The sequence below is a fragment of the Oryctolagus cuniculus genome, chromosome 15 (genome assembly GCF_964237555.1).
Source record: "Oryctolagus cuniculus chromosome 15, mOryCun1.1, whole genome shotgun sequence".
NCBI lineage: Eukaryota > Metazoa > Chordata > Mammalia > Lagomorpha > Leporidae > Oryctolagus > Oryctolagus cuniculus.
In genome coordinates, this window is record NC_091446.1 from 44,644,406 (window position 1) to 44,665,882 (window position 21,477).

At 41.7% G+C, this 21,477-nt stretch overlaps 1 protein-coding gene and 1 long non-coding RNA gene across 4 annotated transcripts in view; both read left to right on the forward strand.

The window, feature by feature from the left end:
- Positions 1–21,477, forward strand: part of PRKG1 (protein kinase cGMP-dependent 1) — a 1,363,231-nt gene that overhangs the window by 665,982 nt on the left and 675,772 nt on the right.
- Positions 16,465–20,998, forward strand: LOC138845355 (uncharacterized). Its single transcript, XR_011382388.1, has 2 exons — positions 16,465–19,796; positions 20,174–20,998. It is a non-coding gene; the product is annotated as an uncharacterized lncRNA (long non-coding RNA).

Consider the following 21,477-nt stretch of genomic DNA (forward strand, 5'->3'; position numbering starts at 1 on the left):
TGCTTTTGACTAAATACAAACACGTTTTAAAACATTTAAAATGAAGAAGAGAGTAAATTCCTATTATTCCCTGTTGCAATTAGGCCTCCACCTTGCCTTGGTAACAATGTTAGCAGTGTGGTATCTGTTGGTCTTTGTATTCCAATCCATTATTTTAATTGGGAAGAGGAAGAATATGGAGAATTCTAAGTCCAGATAATTGACATAAAAATGCAGAATTAACCCAAGTGCATAATTAGTAACTACTCCTAATGCTACCTACATTGCGAGCATTGAGAGTCTTGTTTCCTTTTCCAAATAATGCTTTGTAGAAAAAAAGAAACACAAATTCAAATAAGACTTTCAAGTATTTTTCCATGAACATATAAATTCAGACAGTATTTACAAGTATTTGCTGAAAAGATATTCTCACTTTGTGTTTTTCAAAATCTACCTCCACCCTGTCCTTGCCATCCATTAAATACTAGTTATGCCTTCATTTTAAAGCCAGATTTATGGTGGCTTGGCCTAAATATTTTAAAACCTCTAAAACTATAACAGTCTGTTATTCTGCATCCTGCCTGTTTGGTTCTTTTTCTCCAGCAAAGTAAAATGGCCGTGCTTACATGGTAGGAAAAAAAAATTCCTCTAAATGTACAAGAGGTGAAACCTGCATCCAGATAACTTTTGTGTGCAACACCAAACGCAGAATAGCTGGACGTCAGGGAAGAGGATCACCTTTCTGGCTGCATCTGCTCTGTATTTTCTGAGCCTGTAATAACCCTAGAAATGGCCATGGCCCAACAGTGATATGTGTAGGTCATCTAAGCCGATTCTGTCCATTCAGGTGCTTCAGAACAAGCTACAAAGGCTTTAAGAAGGAATGAGATGGAATATGGGGAGGGAGAGCTGTCTCCAGAGCCCGCAGCCAGGTCTCCAAGAAAAATGGATGTTACTGTTTATCCTCATCATCATGCAGACTTTTTACTCAATATATACCAGTCCCTGTTCTCAGCAATTTGCATATACCAGCTCACTTCAATACTGTGAACCACGTACAAATAGATACTATCATAAGAAAGGTAAAAGGGATTTGAACTTTCTGGGTAATGCAGAGTTTTAGATCTGTGGGGAATAGAAATCCACAGAACATTTTAGGCAGGGAAGTAGCAATGTTTGCTTTGTATTTCGAATAACTTAAGTACTTTAAATCCTAAGGGGAAATTAGAGGAAGAAAACAGGAAAGACGCCTGGGGAAGTGGAGAGGGGAGAGAGAAAAGATAAGCTATGGGTTGGATAAATAATTGGCTTAAGTGCAACAAACCTGGGCAGTTGAGTCTGGGGGAGAGGGACAAGTCAAAGAAGCCAGTGTTCCAAGTGAATAAATGTATCCAGAGGAGAAAATGCACACAGACTAATGGTCATTCTGGGGAAGGCCTGATTGATACCCTTAAAGTAGAATACCCAGTCTGCCCTGCGAGGGAAGTTTGAACTTGGCCGGTTCTTTCCTCTTTGTCTCAGATCACAAACAGCCTGGAGAAGATTTTCTGAAACACAATCAGGGACTGCCTTGAAGACTCCCTGCCAAATAAGAAGGAAGAAATGAGGCACTCCACTCAGCTCCAATCAAACCAGTCAGGCCAGCCCCCTTGCTCGGATAGCAGTGGAGGGGCCCGCCTGGGTCTGCCTTCCTGGAGAAAGTTTCCTGGGGCTCTAATGTTAATTAGGGAATTTGTGTTTTCCACAGATGATTGCATTATCATCTCAGGACAGCTCAGACCCTGGGAGCAGGGAGAAAGAGAGCCATTTACATATTCTCAACAATCAAGCTTCAAAGGGTTTTAGAGATAATAGGTAATTTGCCATTTGTTAGCAGGCCTGCCCTGAAGCACATTCATAGATAAGAGCAAGTGGGTGACTTCCAGGTCTTGCTTTCTGAGCTTCCAAAGACAGGGAAGAGACAAACTGTCAACCAGTAAGATCCTGCTGGAGCAGTATCCCTTAGGTTAGGTTTGCATCTTCTCTCCAAGCCCTATCTCTCTCTGTTTGTTTAACTTTACAAATTTCTATTAGGATGGACTTCAAAGGCAAGCTCATTGTACCTAGTTGAAGCCTTTTGTGGTTCCTGGGAGATGGCAAACCGGCAGGGTGTTTATCTGAGTCATTGATGTTTTTGGTAGCTATTGTTTCCCTCTTCATGCCTCAACAAATGCTAACATATCTAATTTAAGTCTAGTAGGTCAGATGCTTGTGGATAACTCAGACTACATGGAAATCTCTATCTCAAATTGTAGCATAATAGCTGCCCCCTGAATTTCTGTAAAACTGAAGTGAAGATTGTAGAAAGTCTTGAAAACTAACCCAAGCATTCTCCCAGGATTAACCAGAATAGTTTTGAACATAAAAAGAAAATAAGTGTTTATAAAATTATAACCATTTAGCTCTCAGTTCACCTTAAATGCTGAAGGGATTCGGTTACAGATCATCTCCTATGCCTGGTTTAGGGACCTGAGGAAGATCTCTTCATGCTTGATTTTAGTGTAGTCCAAATAATAGAAACAAAAGGGATAGGGCCAGTGCAACCTAGTGGGCTAAGCCTCCACCTGCAGTGCCAGCATCCCATATGGGTGCCGGTTTGGGTCCCGGCTACTCCTGATCCAGCTCTCTGCTGATGGCCTGAGAAAGCAGTGGAAGATGGTCCAAGCCCTTGGGCCCCTACATCCACGTGGACCCAGAGGAAGCTCCTGGCTCCTGGTTTCGGCCTGGCCCAGCTCAGCCGTTGGTGCCATTTGGGGAGTGAACCAGCAGATGAAAGACTTTTCTCTCTGACTTTCACTCTCTTTGTCTGTAACTTACCTCTCAAATAAATAAATAAATCTATCTTTTTAAAAAAAAGTGATTATGTAGCCATCCTCTGCTACTGCAATCTTGGGCTTAAGGACCTGTGTTCTGAGTCCATAATTTCTGGAGCCAATGTTGTACCTGATCATGTCTTGTGACTTTAGTTTTATTTTATTTTTAAGGTTTATTTATTTATTTCAAAGTCAGTTACAGCAAGAGAAGGGGACATACACAGAGAGATCTTCCATCTGCTGGTTCAGTCCCTAGATGGCCACAACAGCGAGGGTGGGCCAGGCTGGAGCCAGGAGCTTCTTCCAGGTCTCTCACACGGATGGCAGGACCTCAAACACTTGGGTCATCTTCCACTGCTTTTCCCAGACCATTAGCAGGGAACTGGATCAGAAGTGGAGCAGCCAGGATGTGAGCCAGAGCCCATATGGGATGCTGGGGTTACAGCTGGTGGCTTTACCCATTATGCCACAGCTCTAGCCCTGGTGACTTTAATTTTAATCTTCCTGTGGTTTATCCTTATTAAGCACCAGCTCTATACCAGGAACTGCTCTAGACCTTTATATATAACACAGGTGACTCCATGAGTCTGGCAATGATTCTATGAATTGGACACTATTGTTATCTGAATTTTACCTATGAGAAAAGTAAAGCACAAAGAAGACATAAAAACCATTCAGGGCAAGCAATGAATCCCCTGGAAGCAATGGATCAGAGATTGGATCAGTCTTTGTCATAGAAAGATAGGGAAAAGGACCTTCATCTGTGACATGAAATTTGTATTAGAATTCGCTTCAATTTCAAGACTGTGCTCCTAACCATTATGCCAAATTGACAGATGCTTTTTTGGATATTGGCTGAGGTGTTATTACAAGTGATTCGTTGCTCTGGCTTGAAGCCTCTGATAGTTCCTTGACTGTCCCTCAGAGGGCATTCAGTTCTTATCAAACAGGTTGCACCTTTAGGTATCTTTATTGTCTAAGGGAGATCAGAAATGAAAGAGTTTTGAAATAATAGATCAACAATTCTCCAGCTTCTTAGTCCCAGGAGCCCTTCGCACTTTCAGAAGTTTCTGAAGACCTCAAAAAGCTTTTGGTGTTCACTTTGTAGAACACATTCCCTTATATCTGTGTCTTTATCTTACATTTGTGCAATGACATACCCACTTCTGATATAGTATCTTAGGATGACATTAAGAAATTTGAGGAACATTAAAATGAACTAAACAGAAGGATACTTCTACAATATTGACCACCTGGACAGGCCTTGGGGCTAACTCTTCAGATGCTTGCATCCTGTAGGAGTACCTGGATTCCAGCTTACTGCCAATGCACACGGTGGGAGGCAGCAAGGAACAGATAGCTCAAGTAGTTAGTCTCCCGCCACTCAAGTGGGTGACCTTAATTGAGTTCCCAGGTGCTGGCTTTGCTGTGATGTTGAGGGGCATTTGGGGAATGAACAGTGGATGGGAGCTGTTTCTCTCCCTGCCCGCTCCCTCTCCTTTCTTTCCCTGTCTCTCTGAATTTAAAAGAAAAACAGCTAGTCACTTTAGTCTGTAGAGCAGTGATATTTCTGTTGCTGAGAGTCAGTGCATGTATCTTGCCGAACTTTTCCTTCTTTCGGAGATGCAGATCTTGGGGCTGGCATTGTGGTACCATGGGTTGAGCTGCTGCCTGTGATGCTGGCATCCCATAGGAGTGACGGTTTGAGTCCCAGCTGCTTCACGTTCAATCCCACTCCCTACTCATGCAATGGGGAATCAATGGAAGATGGCCTAAGTGCTTAGGCCCCTGCACCCACCTGGGAGACCAGAATGGAGTTTCAGGCTCCTGGCTTTGGCCTGTCCCAGCCTTGGGTGTTGTAGCCATGTGGGGAGTGAACCAGCAGATAGAAGGTCGGTCTCTCTCTCTCTCTCTCTCTCTCTCCCCCTTTCTCCCTTTCCCCACCCCATGTGTGTGTGTGTGTATTTTTGTGTGTGTGTGTGAGCATGTGTAGCTCAGCCTTTCAAATAAATAAATAAATCTTTTTTAACAATGCAGTTCTCTCTTTGAGATGAGAGAAAATTCAAATCCATCTCTCTTTTTATGATCAACTGGCTCTGAATATGATTACCTTCTTTCTATTCTTGTTGATTTCATCTGCTACTTTGAATGTTCTTTATATCTGTGTAATTTGATTGGATTTCTAAAGTACCCCAATGAGTAATTCTGACTTTGATATGTTTATGCTTCTTAAGATTTGGTAAACCTGTTTCTTTATTTGCAGTCTGTTTGCTTTCAGTACAAAATTATATTTTAATTGAAACTTATCATTAGCCACAGATTTCTTTCTCCTCTTTGGGGTGTTGATTTTGTTTGTTTTTTAGGAAACAGAATGAGAAGTGACTGAACTACTTGAAATGTGACTTGCCCGTTGGCCTTGTTGCCTTGCCATCAGCTCTGAATATTCTTTCCCATTGTTCCTCAAACTCTTTTGTTTGGTTTTGCTAATTTTCCAGCTATTTGGCATGTGTTAAATTTGATGCCACTTGGTTGAAGAGTATAAGTCAACACTTTCAGGCAATGTGCACCCTTATAGAAAATATACAAAACCCATTCGTAGGCCTATGTACTGTGTTCCTCTTAGTCATATACTGTGTCCTATCAGTTGGAAAATGAGAATGAGCTCTGTTCCCAAGATTCACATGTTTGGGAGAAGTGGAATCAGTGGCCAGAAGGTAGTAAGTGGTCTATGTCCTAAGGGAATACAGGTGAATTCTTCTTCATGCTTCTTTATCTTCTCTGAACTTAAAATGTTCAGGAAGCTATGGATCCTGACAGATGGTAAGGAAGTTCCTTTGTGTCCACAGTGGTCTTGCCTTTCTCCCAGTTTGAAAAACTGCAAAATACTTTCTGGACACTGTTTGAGCATAACTTGTCTCCACAGTTTTCAGTTCTCACTCTTCCTGTAAGTGGTCTTAGGTAATCTGTGAAAATGATTCTCTAGGCACTCGACCAGAGAACCAGACAAATTATGCAAGTCAAGAGGATTAAATCTTTGTGTTCACTTTAAGAACACCCAAGAAACTACTCAGGCTAATAAGGATATGGATATCCAAAAAGCCACCAAGTACCTGAAAGGTGTCCCATTAAAGAAGCAGTGTTTGGGACCAGTGCTGTGGCACAGCTGGTAAAGCCTCTACCTCTCTATAACTCTGTGTTTCAAATAAATAAATAAATCTTTTTAAGAAAAGAAAAATAATTCTACTTTAAATACTTGACATTTTGAAGATGTTTGCCCATCATTTGAGTTTTTTCCATCTGTTTTGCTGAGGTTTTTGAAAATCACAAAAGTTCCATATCTTTAGAGTAACAACCAACAATGGGAAATTTCATTTCAAGGGAAGTAATACCAATTTTGTATGTTTATTTTTTTATTGGTTTTTCAAAACTGAACCACAGGGGCCAGCACTGTGACATAGCGAGTAAAAGCTGTCTCCTGAGGTGCTGGCATCCCATGTGGGTGCTGGTTCTAGTCCCGGCTGCTCCTCTTCCAATCCAGCTCTCTGGTATGGCCTGAGAAAGCAGTAGAAAATGACCCAAGTGCTTGGGCCTCTGCATACATGTGGGAGACCCAGAAGAAGCTCCTGGCTCCTGGCTTCGGATGGGCCCAGCTCCGGCCGTTGCGGCCATTTGGCATGTGAACCAGTGAATGGATGATTCTCTCTCTCTCTCTCTCTCTGCCTCCCTCCCTCCCTCTTTCTGCCTCTGCCTTTGCCTCTCTATAACTCTGCCTTTCAGATAAATTAATAAATCTTAAAAAAAGAAGCAACATTTGCCATTTCATTGTTGTAAGAGAGGAGTTGATAGGTGTGCCTAGGCCAAACAGTGGGGCTGGGCACAGAGCTGGTGGCCCCAGAGAGAGTGCTGCTTTTTTTCGCATGGGCTTCCAGATGCAGAGAGTAGTGCTGAACTTCTTTGGAGGTAGACTCTCTGATCATCAAACATGTCTGGGTGAACAAAGCACCACTGTTTCTGCAGAGCTCATAGTCAGATTAACCCACACAGAAGCTCCCCCTGCCACACCGAGGTGATCTGACTGAAAAGGAACAAGTTGTTCCTAAACCAGAAGAGGAGGTGACACACAAGAAAAAGATATGCCAGAAGAAACAAAAATTTATGGGGTGGGAATAAATTCAGAATAAAATAAAGGCAAATAGAAAGAACCACCAGCTTTAGCAACAAACTTTCAGCTCTCTAAGACCATTTCAGAAAATCTATACTGGGTATAGACATGGCGATTAATTGGAAATGATCATGGAAATGACATATTTGCTTTATATGTGAGATAACCTCTAACTTATAAGCTAAGGTACTGGTAAGGGCCAGAATTCAACTTCATGACTTTTCACTAACCGCATATAGTAAATATAAATATAAATATAAATATAGTAAAATAGTAAAAACTATTTTACTCCTAGAAACTGATAAAAGAAAATTTAGTGTAATTGTCAAAGGGGAGAGGTAAGGACAGTTTTTGCTCTGTGACTTGTATCAAAGCCAATCAGAACTTTTAGGAAAAGTGTTTACTTTGGGCTTTATTTCCCCAGATTTACCCATATTCATTCAGATGACTTAAATTCTACTTTTCCAATATTAGAAAACACAACATTTCCTTCCAAAAAAAGTAATGTGTGGGAAAGAGACTGAGTGACATCTTTAGCTCTTTAAATGACAAAGACAATTACTCATGTTTTCCTCTCTTAAAACACCAAGCTAATACACTATATCCAATATAAGCATTTTTGTTGTCTGCCTTATGTGTGAAAATTTGCAAATATCTCTGTTCTTACAGGGATCTGATAGATCATACTGATAACTGCTTATTGTAGGTTTCCCAGGAAGCTGTGTGTAGACAGAAAAGTATGCTTTAGACATACTATAGCAGAAGCTATTTCAGTTTTTGAAGCAAGCTCTCAGTAATTGTGCACCTAAATGGCAGGTGTCGCTCCCCGTTTTCGTGGAGGAGCGACACTGAACCCTGCGCTGTTCTTTCGTCTGCTCGGCCCTCCCCGGGTTTGCTGCTGGTTCTTCCCGGGTTGGCTACTATCCCTTCCACCTCCGTGGAAGGGCAGTTCCCCCTGGCCACATTCCCCACTTCCGCAGGGGAGCGGCACACCGCCGGCCGGCTCTCTCGGGGGCTGCACAGGTGTTCCTTCAGATAGATGTTCCCCTTAGATGTTCCTGGTGCATGCCGTCTCTCTCCTCCTTTATAGTCCTCCTCCGCCAATCCTAACTCGGCTGCCCACACGCCGAGTACGCTGCTCTCCTCCAATCAGTAGCAAGTCCTACAGTTTATTGGTTGAACTGGAGGCAGCTGTGCGGAAGCTGTTTACTTCTCTCCCAGCGCCATATTGTGGGAGAGCAGATGCATAGAATAAGTCTTAATTCCAGTAACTCAGTCCAGTCCGGGCTGCTCCCCACAGCAGGCAGCTCAGCTAGCTATAGTTGATACCATGTTCTCTTTCTTTGTTTCTGGTGATAGAAATCTAGTTCTCAAGAAAGAGGAAACAATGAAATTGCTGATGAGACAGTGACACATAGAGAGCATCCTGTTGCTGTAGGGAAGTCAGGAGTAGACAGATGGAAACATCTCATCAAGAGTTGCTCTTGTTTAAGTTGATTCTCTGGAGGTATTTGCTACACCTCTTCTCCTCCCCACTGCACATTTCCTTGAATGGAGTTCATTCTTATCTTTGCCTGTCTGAAGTTGGTGGTCAGTCTGACAGTTGGCACTAATGTTTCGCTTTGTTTCCCTGGCAAAACATCACAAGAGATATGAATTTCCTGTCACTCTTGCTTGCTATTTTTCTCTATTAAAAATATTTCCTGGACATCCTTCCATAAATCTTGAGCCTAAGGAATGATTGTTAATACAAAAATTGTTAAGCGTTTCAGGGCAAGTCAATCAAACCTGTATTTACCCCTAATCCAGCATAAAATGACAGAAAAGGGTCTTATTTTCCAAACCTTTGACTTTTGTGTTGGAAGATCTGGTTTTTTTAAAAAACTTGTCATATATTTGGGGTTCTGTTGTGTCACGAGAGAATCATAACCTTGAAGGTGGAGTTATGATTGATGAACACCTACTGGCTAGACCCATTCACCACTGAAAGCGATTCAGGTGTCCTTGTTGTTTCAGAATTTATGGTGTGAGAGTAGACCCTGTTTTCTATCAACTGCCAGTGAAGCCAAGGAGTAAGGAAACTGCCCAATTAGGTTCTGTGTTTTGTGGATGAGACCATTTATTTCATTTCTTGTTGTTCTTGTTCTCTGTGATAAATTGAAATCTGCCTCCTTATGAAGATCAGCATTGTTTTACTGCCTATATCTGAAGCTTCTTAGCATCCAATCCCTCTTGCAAGTCATGGATTCAGATCTTTCTATTTGGCGTATTCTTTCAAGTCTTCTGTTTTCAGCAGAATATTCTCAGGGTCTCCAGTGACTGTGCTTTTCTGAGGAACTCTTATGCATCGGTGCCTCTCTTCCAGTGGGAGTTGGGACACCATGGCATTCTTCACAGAATCATTTAGATAGGTAAATAATTTGAAAATACCGAACAAAACAAGTGGCTAAATTGTGATATAGACTCAAGACAGACTGTTACTCAATCTTTGAGCTATGCATTAAAGGAAACTTTCTGACTATAGAAAATATTTAAAAAGTATCATATTACTGAGACTTAGTATCATGATTATCATATGATAGTATGATCATATGATCAAATAGTATCATATGATTGAGACTTCTAGTACAAAAATCCAGTATCTGAAATGCCATGAAATCCAAAACTTCTTGGTTGCTGCTACGACATTCCAACTGGAGGGAAAATGACTGAATGGAAGTTACCAAAACCGAAGTGGTGGTGGGCTTTTATTTTCTTCTTTACTGTTTTTCAGTGTCTCTACAGTGTATGTTGGTTCATCTCTCATCTCTCATACATAGAACAGGACATCCTATTCCAGGTGTGCACGGGACACATCATGACCTCCTTTTCTCTGTGTTCTGCTTCTAATGAAACCAAAACTTGAAGAAGGGATTTCATATTTTGAATTATTCAGAGGGTGGATTTGAATTCTTCCTTTGTGGTTGCTTTGAAGCTTCTTTATCTTATCATACTCTGTCCCCTAAATTGATTTAGTTGAGGAAGGGAGAATCTTTGCTTAATTGAATCCTAAGGAGTATATAATATATACCATAGAAATTAGTACATGGGAAAACACCTCAGGGCAAGTCATTAAGAATATGAGAACTAACATGTTTATAATAAAAATTAAAAACCAATAACAAGTGTTGGGGGGGGTTGTGACGCATTGGGTTAAGCCACGTCTTGTGGTGCTGGCATCCCCTACCAGCACCAATTCGAGTCCCAGCTACTCCATTGTCAATGCAGCTCGCTGATGATGCACCTGGGAAAGCAGTGGAGGATGACCCAAGTCCTTCTACCCCTGTCACCCATGTGGGAGACCAAGATCGAGTTCCAGGTTCCTGGCTTCAGCCTGGCCCAGCCCTGGCTATTGTGACCATTTCAAGGAGTCAAACAGTGAATGGAAGATTTTCTCTTTTTCTCTCTCTCTAAATTTGCCTTTCAAATAAATAAATAAGTCTTTTTTAAAAAAAAATGAGTCTTTTTTAAAAAATCTTAAAAAACAAACAAGTGTTGGGGAAATGGAGAGAAATGATATAAATTACTGGTGGAATTATAAAACAGTAAAGCTACTTTGGGAAAAGTTTCTTAAAAGTTGAAAACAAATTTGCTGTATCATCCAACATACTCTATTTCTAGATATTTGTCCAAGGGAAATGTAAATATAAGTTCATATTTGTACAAATATGTTGATAGCAGCAAAGCTCATAGTTGCCAAAAAAGTAGAAATAATCCAGATGTTCATCAACTAGTAAATGAATAAACAAAATGTCTTATATTCATACAGTGGATTATTCTTTGGCAGGATACTGATACATGGAGTGAAATAGGTGTGTTACTGGAGAAGCAAAAGGGTCCTTGTCTTCGTGCAAGAAAGAATTCAGGCATGAGACAGAGAGTAGTGGAAAGCAACATAGTAAGGTTTATTAGGGTAGGGACATCCGTAAGAATGGATGGCACCTCCAGACTGGACCTGAAAGAGAGTGCCCAGTCACTCAGACTGGGGGACAGCGAGGTCACATGGTTGAGTGGAGAGAATACACCTGTGCAGGCCAGGTGGGCGGCTCAGCAGAGAGGCAGAGGGCTGAGCGCGCAGTTTACATTTAGGCCGGGGGTTTTTAAGGGGACGGTTCTTGCCTTCCCGCCTCTTCTCCTTCTTCTCCTCCTGGAACAAAGGACTTCTTCGATGTAAATAGGAAAAATTCCTTTCTGAGTTTTCCCCCTGAACTTATCAGACAGGAGGAAGCCTGGCTGGCATCGCCCAGTTAGAGGAAGGATGGCAGGACCCCTGGAAGGTCAGGATCTGGGCAGGATGTTTGAAGTGCAGATACTGGGCTGCACCTGGAAGGTTATCGGGATGACTTTGGATGCAGATGCTGGACCTGGATTTCAGTGCCTTAGGCCTTTGTCTCACACACACACATAAGCTCATTTCTGACTTCCTACCTAACAGGTGGACTTCAAAAACATTAGAATAAGGACAAGTACCCAGATGGAAAGAGTACAGATTATATAATTCTATTTATGTAAAATACCCCAAGAAAGATAAATTCTTACAAACAGAAAGGACATTACTGGTTTCCTTGCATCAGGGGGAGGGAAGGATGATTCCAAATGGGCAGGAGACATTTCTGAGTTGATAGAAGTATTTCAAAAGCTGGATTTTTTGATGGTTGCATATGTGAATTTACCATAAATCATCACTAGGACATGAATTTAAAAATAGGTGCATTTTATTATGTGTAAGTTATACTTCAATGAACATACTGAAAATTTTAAAAAGAATGTGCAGATAAACTTTTCTTACAGTTCTTCAATTACTGTTATCAAGCAAACCTCCAGGAGATTCAACCCAGAACAGAAAATGTTAGGGCAGGAGCTGGCGCTGTAGCCTGGCAGGTTAAGCTGCCAGCTACAGCACCAGCATCCCATATGGGCATTGGTCTATAACTCAGAGTCCCTACTGCTCCATTTCCAATCTAGCTCCCTGCTAGTACACTGGGAAAGTAGCAGAGGATGACCCAAGTCCTTGGGCCCATGCACCCACATGCTAGACCCAGAAGAACCTCCTGGGTCCTGGCTTTGTCTTGGCCCAGCCCTGGCCTTTGTGAGCATTTGGGGAGTGAATCATTGGACGAAATACCTCCCTCTGTATCCCCCTCTGTCTCTCTCTGTAACTCTGCCTTTCAAATAAATTTTAAAAAAATATTTTAAATATTAGGGAAAATTATGGTCTAGGTTGTAGCTTTTCTTCCAGATCAACATTAATTTATGTTGCACTTCTCCCTATCTGTATCCTCATGAAATTTGACATTTGTTCTACCTTGTAGTCAGTTTTCTTTTAAAATTGATTGAATACCTGCTATCACTAATATTGAAAAAGCAATGATAGTATCATTTTACTTGCAGCACAGCAACACTGCTGAAGTCAAATACTAATTCTTTGTATTTATGAGCACCTTATAGGATCAGAGTTGTGTTAGTGTTTTATTGGTGTGTGAGCAGAAACGTTCACATAATCGGGAGGTTGACTTGGCTACCACTTGTCATGCATGTCACAGCGCAGCAGAAATCCCTGTGAAAATTGGATGGCTGTTATTCACTCATTCTTCAGTGAGTTTTTTACAATTAAAAATAACTTGACATTGAGCATGAAGCGTGAAATGTATAATTTTGTTTTAGAAACCATATTTGTCTTTCTGGTGATTAGGAGCTATTTATCACAGGGCATAGTCTGAGCTTTTATGTTCAAGAAAAAGACAATATCATTCTTAAGATTCTTCTTTCATATTGCTAGAGAAACACATTTCTGTTCATTTTTAAAAATGACTGAAAGCCATTCTATGAAATCTTTACTTGAGAATTCTCCTCCTTAAACTGTCTTTCTTTTTGCTTTTCACTTTCATAAAAGAAACCCATAAAACCCTAGAATAATGAGCAGGGTTATTTTATAAACTTTTACATTTTTCTGCTTTTCATCTTTTGTACAGCAATATCTGTTCCCTTTTTTGGCCCAGTGTTAGTATTATTTTATTTGCCTGCAGCTCCTTTATTATGTATAAGCAGTATTTACTACCAGCTCAGTTGAACCTGGTATTGGCATCATTGAGGGGAATGACTGGTCAGGGTTAGGCTAAATTTTTTTTTTAAGATTTATTTATTTGAAAGGCAGAGTTACAGAGAAGCAGGGGGGGGGGGGGAGAGACAGAAACAGAGACACAGACAGAGACAGAGAGAGACAGAGAGACAGAGAGAGAGAGAGAAAGGAGATATCGTCCATCTGCTGGTTCACTCCCCCAAAAAACCCAGATATGTGTCCATCCGAAGCCAGGAGCCAGGAGTTCTTCTGGGCCTCCCACGCAGGTGCAGGGGACCCAGGACTTGAGCCATCTACTTCTGCTTTCCCAGGCCACAGTGGAGAGCTGGATCAGAAGTGGAGCAGCTGGAACATGAACCGACACCCATATGGGATGCCGGCACTGCAGGCGATGGCTTTATCCATTACACCACAGCGCTGGCCCCCAGGATCACTCTTGGAAATTTTTTTTAGAAGGGAAAGTTTCTATCGGTTATGCTTTTTTAATCCATCAATATAAAAGAGTTTGAAATTTTCTTTTAATCCCTTTAGACAGTGTGCAGCTTTTACATTTTCTGGATTTTCCCCCCATTATTCATTGATTTATTCACTCATTCATCCAACCAGCTTTTAATGAAAATCCACCAGAGTGCCATCTACTGGAAGTGCAGAAATAAAACACATAACCTGCCCCAAGAGATTCACCAGCCCATTGACTGACAGTGAAATACAAATGCTAATGTAGGAAAAAAAACAAGGACTGACAGGGTAACAAGGAATAGAGCAAAAGAATCAGGATGACTTCCTGAGTGGTCTTTCAGTTAATTCTTCAAGAAATAAGCCAGTTGGAAGAAAAGAAAGGGTATAACAAAGAAAAAGAAAAAAACCTGGGTAAATTTAGATTTATAAAAGGACATGGAAGGAAATATAGTTCAGTATACTATGAAATGGTGAAATTTTCCTTTTTCCTTTAAAAAAAATGACACGGGTGAAGGCTTGTGCGTGTTCTGTAAACTCTGTTTCTTCCTTGTTTACAAAGTGGAGACAATGCTTGCAGCTTGCTCAGCGGGGTACAAGCCTGTATTGAGTGCTTCATGGTCCTTTAGGGGTGGAGGCAAGGGTTTCATGTGATGTCCTCTCTGATTAAGGATTAATGAAACCGTCTTGATTAACCTTTGATCTCCTTAGAAAGTTCTAGAGCCTGATAAATAGTTTGCAGTCCGGATAGATGCTTCTTGGTTTTGAAACTGTATGAGTTATGAGGTACAGTTGCTCAGTGTGGTATCTGTTGAAGTCATTCTGATAGTGCCATTGCAAGTGGAAGGCAGAGCGCCAGAGTGGCTGAGCGCTCAGGCTTCTGAAATCAGACCCGCAAAGTTTCTGCTTCTAATTTACAAAATGAGACTAATAATAGCGTACAACTCAATGTTTTTGTGAAACATGGAGGACTTGAGAATGCTTGCCACATAGCAGGCACCTACAAGACTTCTGAAGTAGTAGCTAAAAGTTACGATCTTTCTGCCATCTTGTTTCAGTAGTAAATCAGTATACTGAATGTGTGTTTTCTCAGTGTGTTAAACAGATCCGATGTATATTTTGGCTTTTGTTATCTTTATTAACCATCTTTAAGATTCTCCTATTTCTTTTCTCCATTTCACTAATAAATAGACTGTGTTAGTTAAGTGCATCTGAAAGCAAGCTGCATTTTATGATGTGTTAGTGAGCCACATAATCAGTTTAGGGGGTGACAGCCAACACTGTTTTGTTTTTAATTAATTTATTTATTTGAAAGTCAGAGTTACACAGAGAGAGGAGAGGCAGAGAGAAAGAGAGAGAGAGAGAGAGAGAGAGAGAGAGAGAGAGATATCAGTCTTCTGTCAGCCAGAGCTGTGCCAATCTGAAGCCAGGAGCTTCTTCCAGGTCTCCCACACAGGTGCAAGGAAGTGGAGCAGCCAGGACTTGAATCTGCACACATATGGGATGCCGGCACTGCAGGCAGCGGCTTTACCAGCTATGCTACAACACCGGCCCCACCAGCACTTCATTTTTATGAAATCAGAAGGAACATAATTGAAAATACAGGATTGTACAGGAATCAGTGCATACAATCAGCTAGATGTATCATGGGTTCTGAACCCCCAGATTCAATCAGCTGAAGAGCATACATATTCCAAAAAATACTGTGTTTGTACTGAACACGCACAGACTTCTTCATATTATTATTTTCCACACAATATAGAATAAAAACTTCCATAGCATTTACTTTGTCTTAGGTATTACAAGTAATCGGGCATGCAAGGGTAGGGAACTTTTTTCTGCCAAAGCCATTTGCATATTTATTACATCATTCATAGGCCATACAAAATTATCAAGTTGAAAATTAGCCTTCCATAGATTTATTGAATTTCAAGTCCAGCCTGCGGTTGCTGTGGCAGGGCCAGAACGAATGATTCCCAAACCCTGAAAGAATGCAGGAGGATGTTGTAGGATATGTGCAAAGGCCATACTGTTTTTAAAAGACTTGACTTCTGCATGTGGGTATCTGCTGCGGATCACTGTTCTGTTTCATTAAATTTGTTTTCAAGTATGTGTATATGAAGTTGTGTACAAGGGTGACTGCAAAAGCTTGTGGCAATTGAAATTAGTATATAAATTTAAGTTGGTACAAAAATTCGAAAAACTGTACATAGGAGAGTCTTCGAAAATGTTATTGGGAGGAAGTGTTGTGGCACAGTGGTTTAGACTGCTCAGTGGGTCAGAGGGTCTCTCCCTCTCTTTCTGTAGCACTTCCATTCAAATAATTAAATAAACCTTTACATGACACTGCTTGAGATGCCCACGTCTCCTATCAGAGTGCTGGTTCCAGTTCTGGCTACACTGTTTCCTATGCAGTTCTCTGCTAATGTGTCCAGGAAGCAGCAGATAATGTCTTAGATACTTGAGTTCCTGACACCCTTGTGGGAGACCAGGGTAGAGTTTCTGGCTCCTGGCTTCAGTCTGGGCAACTCCCAGATGCTGTGGTCATTTGAGGAGTGAACCAGTAGATGGAAGATCACTCTCTCACTACCTATTTCTTTCTGTTTCTGTCACTCTGCTTTTCAAATATATACATTATTTAAAAATTTCATGAAAATACACATTATGAAAAAAATTATTCAGAGATTTTTTTTAAAAAATTCAAAGACTTGTTTATTTGCAAGAATTACACAGAGAGATGGAGAGACAGAGAGAATCTTCCATCTGCTCCCAGATGGCTGCATTGGCCAGGGCTGGGCTAGGTGGAATCCAACAGTCAGGAGCTTCCTGTGGGTCTCCCAAGTGGGTGGCAGGGGCCCAAGCACTTGGGCCATCCTTTGCAGCTTTTCCCAGGCCATTAGCAGGGAGCTGGATTGGAAGTGGAACAGCCAAGACTTGAAACAGCACTCATTTGGGATGCTAGCGTCACAGGTGGCAGTTTTTGCCTCTATGCCACAATGTTGGCCCCTAAAAAAAAAAGTTTTTGCACAACATAACCTCACCTTTTACTTCGTTTTCCGTGAATTTTTGAAGTACCTTGGTATATTTTCTATTGTGGGTCTGGATCAAAAGTTTTAAAAGCAATTGGTCTGAAGGGCAAAGAGCATTCATACACATTTCTCTCTTACTTGATCACAAGCCCGTATTGCTGTAATACTTAGCTAAAATCTAGCAGATTAGAAGAGAAGGAAGACAGAATTCATCAATAGTTACCACACATGCTTTTAAAGGATATAACAAAGTTGTTTTTAGGATGCAATGAGAAAAATACTGTCATTCCAATAGCCTATGTGCTGAAAATTCCAGAATGACTTGGTCTTTGGAATTATGTTAAAAGGTCTTTGAAACTTAGGTTGAAATTTTCCCAGCGCTCTTGTGAGCATGTTCACAGCCATCACAGGCAAGTGTAGACAGCTTTAGGAGTGTGAAGGCTCAGAAAGCAAACTCTGTTTTCTTCCTCTGTTCTTTTGTTTTCATCCATTCAGAGTGTTGCTTATTTGAGGCAGCCAGGTTAATCCTATCTTATCTGGACTCCCCCATGGAGTTGATATTTTTCTTCACTGTAACGAATTTTCTAATTAGTTTGTGAATAAAATGTTTTACATTGAGAATAAAATTGCAGAGTTATGCAGTAACTAAACATGCGTTCTCTTTAATGGTTGAATTCAGGCTACTTAGTTTATGTAAGGGTCTCTGTGTTGTGATGGAATTGTACCTACTGACCCATGTCTCTCCTTGCTAGTGGAATTAATTCAGAACATGTGAGTCCATAGTGACAGATGGAGTCAATATTTCCCTTTTTAAATGGTATTTTTCTTGATGCCACTGTAAGGATCGTGTTTGGAACCTTAGTGTTTGCCAAATATTGCCATCTCTGTAAAAATTCTTCTTTTAAAGCTCGTGCTCAGGTCTGGCACTGCAGTGCATCAGGTAAAGCCGCTGTCTGCAGGCATCCCATATGGGCGCCAGTTTGAGTCCTGACTGCTCTGCTTCTGATCCAGCTCCCTCCTGCTGCACCTGGGAAATCAGCGGAGGATGATCACTCTCTCTGTCTCTCCTGTAACTCTGTGACTTTCAAGTAAATCAACAAATCTTAAAAAAAAATTATGCTCAATGAAATAGATCTTGTTTTTAAATTCATGTAGTCTTTACAGTACATTTTTTTAAAAAGATCTATTTGAAAGTTGGGGTTACAGGGAGAGAGGGAGAGGGCGAGACTGAGATGCAGAGAGATCTTCCATCTGCTGGTTCACTCCCCAAATGGCAGCAACAGCTGAGGCTGGGCCAGGCCAAAGCTTGGAGCCCAGGTCTCCCACATGGGTACAGGGCCTCAAGCACTTGGGCCATCCTCCATTGCCTGCCAGGCGTATTAGCAGGGAGCTGGGTCAGAAGTAGAGAACCAGCATTCATATGGAATACTGGTATTGCAGGTGGTGGTTTAACCTACTACACCACAACGCCAGCCCATATAGTACATTTTTTAACTAGATTTGCACCATTGTTGTTTACAGATGATCAGTATTAGCAGAATACTTTTGGATTTAAGTAGAAGTTCTGAGGCTCTGTCTGTTGCTAGTCAAAACAAGGGATGACTTAATGTCAATGACCTGAGAGAGGAAGCCACACAAATATTTAGAAAAACATTACCTTGAGATCTTTCCAGGTTTGTTTTGTTGACTTCCTATTTGTACCCTAAGAAATTTGCATCACAATATTGCCAGCCTGGTGACGCTAGCAGAGATAGTTTTGAACAAATTCTCACCCCGTCATAGTTGATGCTGAACGTCCTGAGGGAAGGGCAAGTACTGCAGACTCAAAAGTGCACATAAATCAAGTCAGGTCATTTCAGTAATGAGTCAAGCTTTTGTTTTTCTTACTTTTAGCAGATTTCTGGTCACAGAGAAATGATTTCAGTCCTCTAAAAAAAGTGAAGATGTAAACACGAAAATGAGTGACAACTGGCCTCTTCACTCTGGGGTGGGAGAGACCGGTGCGGTGTGTGGCAGAGTGGAGAAGCCACGCTCTGCTTCACCACCTGCTGAGCGTGCTTCTAGCCCGTGGTGGTCATTTGAGAAGTCTGGCCCAGCAGATTTTTTTTTTTCCAGGAGAAACCAAATCTAGGATTTTAGTATAACATCTCCTTGCTTATAAATCTAGGTTGATTTTTTTTTGTGGAGGCTGCACAAGCCCAACAAATTGATCTGTGAGCTTGGTTGACCTATTGGTTGTCAGTTGACCCCTGAGATGTACATTTTCCAACAAGAACAGACGGAGCATTTTCTTTGCTAATGAGGTCAGTAATGTAGAAGAGCTCTGGAACACCCCTTCTGACTTTGGGGTCTTGATTTAATAAAAAATGTATTCGTCACCAATGTGTTGTGTTTTAGAGAATGCAAATATTTCTGTGATCAGTCACAAATCACTTAGGTTGGAGAAGGCTGGGCGAGAGATTGCAGCCAAGCTGGAATGAAATACATGCTTCAACACACATTTTCAAAAGACTCTGTTAAAATCCTAAAGCTAATCTAGGCACCAGAAAAGCTTCTCCAAGGAAGTGACAATGAATGAGATTGAAGTATTCGGAGGATTTTGATTGGGAAAAATGGAGGGATTTACCCAGGAGAGGTAAATAAGCATCTCTGTAGTCATTTTGAGGGCTTCAGTATGTCTGAAAATGACAAATGAGTCCATGTGAATGCAAGGGATGATGCATACAATTGGGAGCAGGACGAGGGGTACCTTAAATACCATTCAGTAGCTCAGAGACTTGAAAATATGTATTTATTGGGGCTGGTGCTGTGGTGCAGTGGGTTAACGCCCTGGCCTGAAGCGCTGGCATCCCATATGGGAGCTGAGACCTGGCTGCTCCACTTCTGATCCAGCTCTCTGCTGTGGCCTGGGAAAGCAATGGAAGATGGCCCAACTGCTTGGGCCCCTGCAGCTGTGTGGGAGACCATGAAGAAGCTCCTGGCTCCTGGCTTCAGATCGGCAAAGCTCCGGCCGTTGCGGCCAATTGGGGAGTGAACCATTGGATGGAAGACCTTTCTCTCTCTCTCTCTTTCTCTTTCTCTCTCTCTGCCTCTCCTCTATCTGTGTAACTCTGACTTTCAAGTAAATAATCTTTAAAAAAAAATGATAGTGCCGTGATTATCATTGACTATTTAAAAAAAAAAAAAGGAGAGCTCTTCAGGTTTTATTTATTTATTTATTTATTTATTTTTTTGGGACAGGCAGAGTGGACAGTGAGAGAGACAGAGAGAAAGGTCTTCCTTTGCCGTTGGTTCACCCTCCAATGGCCGCCGCAGCTGGCGCGCTGCGGCCAGCGCACCGCGCCGATCCGGTGGCAGGAGCCAGGAGCCAGGTGCTTTTTCCTGGTCTCCCATGGGGTGCAGGGCCCAAGCACCTGGGCCATTCTCCACTGCACTCCCTGGCCACAGCAGAGGGCTGGCCTGGAAGAGGGGCAACCGGGACAGAATCCGGCGCCCCGACCGGGACTAGAACCCGGTGTGCCAGCGCCGCTAGGCGGAGGATTAGCCTAGTGAGCCGCGGCGCCGGCCAACTCTTCAGGTTTTAGACCAGGAAAGAGATGAATCTAATTTGACCTGATCTGTGTGTACTTATCCAGAGTCCTAGACCAGGTTCCCTGAAAGTATTTGGAACCCTTCTCTGAGGACTTGGTTAAAAATAGGCCCCATGCCTAGATTCTAAAGACCAATAAGATTTCTGGAGACACACATCTTTTTTTTTTCTTTCTCCTTCCTTCCTTCCTTCCTTCCTTCCTTCCTTCCTTCCTTCCTTCCTTCCTTCCTTCCGTGCTTGCTTGCTTGCTTGCTTGCTTGCTTTCACAGCAAGACTCTCATCCACTGGTTCACTTCTGAAATACCCAAAATGCCAAGGCGGAGCCAGGAACAAAACTGGGAGTTCGTCATGGAATCCAGATCTCCCACGTGGGTGGCAAGAGCCCAGCTACCTGAGCCATTAGCAGTACCTCCCAGGTCCTGCATTATCAGAAAGCTGGAGTCCAAAAATGCAGTTGAGAGTTGAACCCAGATACCCTAATGTAGGACACAGGTGTCTTAACCACTCAGCTAAACACCCTCTCCCTAACAAGTCTTGAGGATCAGCTTTTCACTAGTCACGATAAATTAAATGCTTGTGATTTCTAGCTAACACAATAAAGCAGTGTCTCAGGAGGCTATCAGAATATCAGCAACTTAAGTAGTGTGCAGAATATAATAGGCCATCTTGCATTTGGATTCTGTGCAGAGAATGTTATACTTCTATTAGAAGCAACTAATAGAAGTCATAAAAACATAAATTAGATGGGATTAGGCTGAAATAGGCTAGGAAGGAAATGTGTTGACCTTAATTACTTTAATAACAAAAACAAAAGCGTTTATACTGTGTGATGGTACCACAATATGAAAGAAAAATAGAGGCTGGCGCTGTGGTGTAGTAGGTTAAGCCTTCAACTGTGGTGCCAGCATTCCCATATGGGCACAGGTTCATGTCTTGACTGCTCCTCTTCTGATCCAGCTCTCCGCTAATGGCCTGGGAAAGCCGTAGAAGATGGCCCAAGTTACAAACCTACCTCTCAAATAAATAAATAAATCTTTAAAAGAATTTATTCAAAATAAGAGGAAAACACTTTATAATCTTGAGAAAATTGTCTCAGATTAAAAAGGAAATATAAAATGAAATGAGGATTAAGGATTTTTTCCTCCTAAAATGTCGGTGGTCAAAATACACTTGTTGGTAATGTGCCATAAAGGGCACCTGTTGATCAGTGCGTGAGTGTTGGTCAGGAAAAACCAACTATTGTGCCAAATTATAATTAGATAAGATGTCCTAGACAGATGGCCATTCTGGCA